This window comes from Pistacia vera, unplaced genomic scaffold, assembly GCF_008641045.1.
Source record: "Pistacia vera cultivar Batoury unplaced genomic scaffold, PisVer_v2 Contig63, whole genome shotgun sequence".
Lineage (NCBI taxonomy): Eukaryota > Viridiplantae > Streptophyta > Magnoliopsida > Sapindales > Anacardiaceae > Pistacia > Pistacia vera.
In genome coordinates, this window is record NW_022196479.1 from 33580 (window position 1) to 40904 (window position 7325).

The window sequence follows — 7325 nt, forward strand, 5'->3', positions numbered from 1 at the left end:
GGAACGTCAAGAAGCGGAAGGGTTTGGCAACACTGTCGAGTGATGTGTTGTGACTTTATTATATTATGTAAAGATTTGTATATAAAGAAAATTAGTTATGGGCCCATTATTTTATACTCATCTACATGTATATTTTCTTATATATATTTAGTGATTTTACTGTTATTTTACGAGTATACTAGCTAGAGAGAGAAAGTATTACATGGTTTTTGAAGCATTATGTTTGATAAACGATATTCTACCCATGTTTTACATTTCAACTACTTCTACGCATTGAAAAAGAGGTCGAATAGTCCATTCTATTTTATTGAGGGTAGAAAAGGCCGAGCATTGTTAACTGGATTATCAAACAAAGTGTGTGGATGGAATGATAGGTATTCTATGTTGGGTTGCAAAAAAGGTTGGGGTGGATTACCCACACAATGGACAAAACCTAACATACCCCACCACAATATCGGTAAAATACATGTGAATGAATTTGGCATCTAGACATTGGAAAATTTTATTCACAATCAACAAACATTTGATGTTTTCTATTTGTTGGAGAAGTACTCCCTTCTTCAATTCAAAAGAGGTATTGTAATTTTATATATGATTAGTTTATATTTATTTATTAACTGTTTCTCATGTAGCTTTTTTTTTTTTTTTTCCCTGGTTATAGTGGATATCAAAAAAGGTTCTCCAAATTCAATAGCTTCAATATCAATTTCTATGGCCAAATTGACGGGCCCTATTTCTGTGGCACCAAATACATTTGAAATTGAACATAAAGATAAAGATATAAAAGAGATGCCACTGATCAGCTAAAGCAAGAGCAAAAAGGTGTGTGATGAGGAAGCTCAAGTTTCAATTCCTCCCAAAAGTTTAAACACAATGTCTAAAAAAGATTTTGAAGAACTTACATCAAAAGAGGTGAATTCTGTGATTTAAAATTGATGAAATTGGTTTAGTTTTAGTTTATTAAAAATTATTTACAATATTGTTGTTGTTCTTGACATGTTTGTGGAACAAAGAATTATGGTTTATTTGGAAATCAGGAGGCAATGGTTGGTCTCCGATAAAGTCATTGCAAATTTTAAAAGAGAGAAAAAAAATTTGTTGCTCACAATACCAAAATCACAGAGGAAATAATGGATTTAATTTAGAGAAACAGATGGCAAAAGCTATGAATGAATCAGAGTTTCATAAGAAGAAATTATCAGTTATTGAACAATCATGTTTAAATGCAAAGTTAGAAAACGATGTTCTTAAAAGAAAGGAGAAAGAATTGTTGGATTACAACAACAAAATAAATCTACACTTGTTGTAGTTGAAAGGAAAGAGATGAAGCTTTTGATGTTGTCTCACACATGTTCTTGAACACTCGAGAAGTGTGTTGTGATGCATTTAAGTCTAGATTTCCTGATGAAAATTTTAGTTTCTTGGAGGGTTTGATCCTGCAAGACGAAGAGAGAGATCTGGTAAAAGAAGATTGAAATGGCAATGTTTGTGGTAACAGTAGAAACTCAGTTTAGACTTTGACGTTCCTATCACTTATGGTATCTTTTGAGAGATGTGGAATTACGTATAATTACGTAGCCATGGATACTGAGTTTCCTGGCGTTGTTTTGTGTTTGGTTGGGACTTTCAAGAATATAAACAATCATAACTACCAATCATTGAAAGATAATGTCGATATGTTGAAATTTATTCAATCGGATTCGGTGGAGTTGTAGCGCCAATGCAGGATTCACTTTAAGAAGAATAATGAGAAGGATATTGATGTGAATGGAATTGCTGAGTTTTTTTATTTCGATACGGATTGTGTTGAACGATGGTGATGGTGTTCATTGGATTATGTTTCATAGTGGTTTATGTTTGTATTTGTAAAAAAAATTCCTGATATATTATTAATGAACTGTGTGTGGACCTATTGTAACTAATGTACTTGGTTAATGACTGGTACACTGTTAAGAACATTAATTTGGATTGTATCAGAAAATATTGAAATATTGGTATTACAATAGTGCGAATCTATTGTTTAACCAATACAAAATAATTTCAAACCATTAAAATATATATATATATATATGAGAAAAGAGAGTTGTTTAATATATTTTAATATCAAAATACATGCATGCACTGCTTTATATATTTATCAAGGTTCACAAATGATGTATGTCCAGGTTCTGTAGTCATTTGATCAATCGAATACTCCTGTGTCGTAACTCCTGTGTCTTAATGTCAACAACAATAAACTTAACATCATCCACGATTTCAAATAAAGCATCAATCATATCACTGCATTTTGCATGTATCATTTAGATTTTCTATGTTGCTGTGAACATTGCGTAGTATCTATTTGAACTCCTTCTGTTTGACACCCATTGCCGCACCAACAAGTTAAAAAAAAAAGAATGAATTTCAATAAATATTTAAACATGCTAGGAATATATATATATATATATAGCATAACATAAAGTTGAATTCCAAATAAATAAGTCAACTAATAACACATAATTTATAATATTTTTTGTTTAGTTTTATATTACACAAAATTTGTATTACCTTCTCTTTTGACCCCTTCCCATTCCAAGTCACTCCCTGATAATCCATAGATTATACTGTTTTTCTTGTCTATTTGGTAAGATTTTCGAATACTTTCCTTTGATTTTACACTTGTATTGCCACTTAATTCGTTCATTTCATATTTCAGGTCTAAAACGCATTTTCGGATTGAAACGAAGCAAAAACGAGGTCAATCAATTCAAACTCAAGAGTTTTTAGAGTCAAGGATGTTTGGAGGTTGATTGAAAGCACACTCGAAGTTAGATGAACAAAAAGGAAAGAGAAAATCAAAGATTCAAGTGCTGGAGCATGTAAAGGTAGTTATGTAATTTCAACCATTTGAAGACAAAGTTTCGCCGCAGCATGAAACTCGCGGGTTCAATGTGGCATTTTTTTGTTTCATCGCGATGCCGCTGCGAAAATCAAGTTTGCCACGGTGAATTCTGGAATTCTTTGTTTTGTAAAAACGGTGTGATTTCTAGTTTTTGTCTTAAATTTTAGGGTTTTGGCCGAATATTTAAGAGAGCCTTAGCTCATTTTGTAGGGGGTCGACATTTTTAGGAAAGAAAAAGGGGAGATTGGAGATTTGAAGCAATTGGGTCTCAATTAGGGAAGATTTCGTTCCTCTTTTATTTTCCAACATGTTGAACTCTTTATTTACAGTTTATTTTATGATTTTCTTTACTTTGAGTATGAACTAACTCACTTTTGGGTTAGGGTTTTGATGTAACTCAGATTATAATGGTTTAGTCTATAAATTGATGTTGTTTTTAAGTTCTATTGCTTGGATTACGTGTTTATTCTTGTTCTTAATGCAATTGGATGTTGAGTTTTTGGTTCAATTGAATGTTGAGGATGATGAGACTAAGAGGTGATTCATGTGTTAGCCTCTTAGAGTAAACACCGTAGATTGAGTGAACGCTAGAGATAGGTTCGAAGATCTATGAAATCACTTTAGGATTCGACTTAGCTTAAGGGAATTTTGACTGTTAATCTTCATTTTGTTGGGTGCGGAAGGTTAATGGGAATAAGTAGGAGAATATAGCCTGAGAATGTATATTTTATAGATTAGGGTGTCCGATTTATAATCCTTGCACGTGAGTTTGAAAGTAACAGAAATTGTAGATTAAATCAGAGTATCCTAGTGAAGTCAAAACCCTAACCTCTTTGTCTTGAATTGATATTGTCTTAATTAGTTAGATTTTAATTTAAGTTGTTAAATTTTGTGTTTAATTTCTGCTTTAATTTTCTCCCACAAATCTAAACAATCTTCGTGTTCTTCAATTAGTTACAAAACTAGGAAAATTAGTACTTAACACGCAATCCTCGTGGGAACGATTCTCTATTCGTCATTTTATTACTTTTTACGACTAGTGCACTTGCTACACATGCATGTTTGTCAAAATACACATCAAGTTTTTGGCGCCGTTGTTGGGGATAGTTGATTATTAATATTGATAGTATCTAGTGTAGTGCTAAATTGACAGTTTTATTTCATTTTTGTAGTTAATTGTAAATATTGTATAGTCTTCAGCTTGAGTTCTTTTGTTTGTAGTTTTTTTTTTTTTTTTTTTTGTAGTTAAGCTTAATTAACTATTTCTTGTAGTGCATGTGGAGATCATGGCAAAAGTACATAGAACATTGATGGATTATGCCATACCAACAATGCAAGAATGCAATTATGGTATTACAAGGCCCCTTGCTGCAATGAACTTTGAGATTAACTCGACAATAATTCAGATAACCCAACAGTCAGTCCAATTCAATGAAAATTCATATGAGGATCCAATTTTGCATATCGCTAGCTTTCTGGAGATATGTGACACATTCAAGGCTAATGGAATGACTGATGATGCAATTAGGGTGAGATTGTTCCCATTTTCACTAAAAGATAAGGCAAAAGGTTGGCTCATGTCACACCCAGCTGGGACAATCACCACATGGGATGGATTAGCTCAAAAGTTTCTTGCAAAATACTTCCCACCAAAGAAAAAGGAAAAAATGAGAAATGACATTACCTTTTTCATGCAAGGAAATGATGAATCACTCTATGAAGCTTGGGAGAGGTACACAAAGTTGCTAAGGAAATGTCCACATCATGGTCTACCATTTTGGATACAAGTCCAAACATTTTACAATGGGTTGCTACCAAATATTCAAACTATGGTAGATGTGGCAGCAGACGGAGCCTTAAATAACAAGACCCCAAAAGATGCTAATGAATTACTTGAGGTGCTGACCAACAATAACTACCAAAGACCTAATGAGAGAGCAATGCCGAAGAGAACAATGGGTCTACATAAAGTCGATGTGTTCGCCATATTATCTACACAAATTACATCACTTCAAAGCCAACTGGGAGGTATGAATGTAAATTCTATTCACTCACCTTTTATAACTTGTGAATTTTGGGTAGGAAACCATAGGAGTGTGGAATGCCAAGATGGACACCAGTTAGTCTTCTCAACAACTGAGCAATTGAGTTACATGGTTAGTTCACAAAAGCTGCAAAATGACCACTTCTCCAACACCTACAATCTTGGTTGGGGGAATGACCCAAATTTGTCCTGAAGCAATCAAAGCAATCAATTAAATCAAAGGACAGTGCCAAACCATCAACCAATGGTGAATCATCAACCATGAGAGCAAAGAATGCCGAAATTGGAGGATATGTTCGGGAAATTCATGCAAGAAACCACAAGATTTATGAATGAGACACGCTCAAACTTCAAAAATCAAGGAGTTTCCATTCGAAATTTGGAGGTTCAAGGGGGGCAATTGGTTAAACAATTGATAGAGAGATCTCAAGGTTCTTTGCCGAGCACAACAGTCACAAATCCTAAAGAACAATTAAATGTCATAACATTGAGGAGAGGTATAGTGTTGGAGCAACCTCATAATGAAGAAAAGTTGGAAGAACATGAAGACAAGACTAATGAAAAGGAAAATCTCAAAGTGAAAAGGTGTGCAAGATACTTAGGGGATTTTCAACCAAGCAACTTGCTTCACAAGGAACAATTTAAGGAATTTGGTGTAAATGCACACAAGTCAAAATTGGTGTTGGAAGAGACTCCAAACATGGACTCAACCAATCACCATCTCATCTCAAATACGCAAATACGAATTTGAAGTTCCGAAAAAGATGCTTATGAGAATGCCCGAAATTCCAAAGGAAAGACCAAGAGGTGGCAAAGGGAAGTGAAGCACCCCACAAGGATCCACATTGATGAAAGAATGAGAAAGTCAAGCTTTTGACTATAAACAAGCGTTTCTTGGGAGGCAACCCAAGCGTTTTCCATTTTCTGTGATTTTATGTTATTTTTCATGTTGATTTTGTTTTGTTTAAGTTAGAAATTAACTTAGTGTGCTTTTATTTTTGTTGTTTCAGGTGCAATCTGAAGTTTTGGATAGAAAACCGAATTTCCCAGGTTTCGCCATGGCAAAAGTGAAGTTAACCATGGCATCAAACTCTCGGGAAAATTGGTGCAAAAAATAACCCAAGTTTCACCATGGCGAATTCCATTTTCACTGCGGCATGCGAAGGTCTACTCAAAGTTGAAAAAAATTTACCCAGACTTTGCCGCAGCGAAAAGTCTCTTCGTCGTGGTGAACGCCAGAATCTTTATAAAGCCACCTTCGTTTTCTCCATTTATGCGATTTCAAACCCTAGCCTTCAAAGAATTTCTTTTTCTCTTCTTCAATTTCTCACCATTTGCCCTCAAAATTCTTGCACCATTCCACTCCCTTACGTCTTTAAACAATCATGCACCTTTCAATTGCCCCGGTTTAACCCATTTTGAAGAAATTTTTAGCAACCCCTAGGTTTTGAAAATTTGGAGCTTTCTTGTTGCGATTTTGAATGAAATTGGAGCGGTTGAAGGTTGGAAAAGCTTGGGCTTGGTAAGATTAAGAGTTTTTATGCAATTTATTTGTTCACTTTCAATTGTGGATTTGTTTTTGTTGAAAAATTGCTTGAATTTGTTAATTGTGGATGTTGGTTGAGAATTTGAGGATTGAGTTGATTGTGGAGTGCAGAAATTGTTGATTTTGATTTAATTTGGCGTTGAGGAACTTGGGTTTGTTGTGCTGAAGTGATTTTAGCAAATTTGGGAGTTGTGTGAAGAGGAAGAAGTAGAAGAAGATTGAAGCCTAAAGCTGTAACGCCCCACTTGAGGTACGTAGTTAAGTTTTGCTGTATTGCTTGAATGTTTATTGTTTTGCTTTTATTTGGGTTGATATATTGTTAATATTCGTTGGTTGGCCCTTAGTTGAATTTTTGTGTTAGTTATTTTGAGAAAAATATGAAGAAAATCCCTTAAACTTTCATTAGGGGTAAAATGGTCTTTTTACTCAAAATTAGTTGAAATTGTGGGGAGTGGAAAGAGATAGAATTTCATGGAGAATGTAATAAAAATGAGGGCATTATTGTAATTGACTAAGGGACATAGATGGAATTTTCAAGAAAGAGCAAGGGCAAAATGGGAAGACATGTGTTAATTGTGAGTTAATAAGGGTTTGGGTCTAGAAAACCCTTCATTTTTCTTCTCCACCGCCAAATTCTTCTCACCACTTCCTCTCAACTCTTTTTTTCAATATTTCAAGATATTTCAAGAATTTTAGAGAGTTTTTTGAGTAGTTTGGGATAGAAACTTAATCTAAAGCACCCTAAGGTAAGGATTTTTGCTTTAGATGTGAAGTTTTGCTTTTATATATATATATTGAAGTCTTAGGGTTTTATTGTTTAAAGGTGTAGAGAAGAGACAAGTTATCAAAGGAAA

The 7325-nt window shown here is 34.0% G+C and overlaps 1 non-coding gene across 1 annotated transcript; it reads right to left on the reverse strand.

Annotated features, from left to right (window-relative positions):
- Positions 1 to 4545: 4545 nt before the first annotated feature.
- On the reverse strand, positions 4546 to 4652 carry LOC116111244. The gene has a single exon (XR_004125028.1). It is a non-coding gene; the product is annotated as a small nucleolar RNA R71 (small nucleolar RNA).
- Positions 4653 to 7325: the final 2673 nt, after the last annotated feature.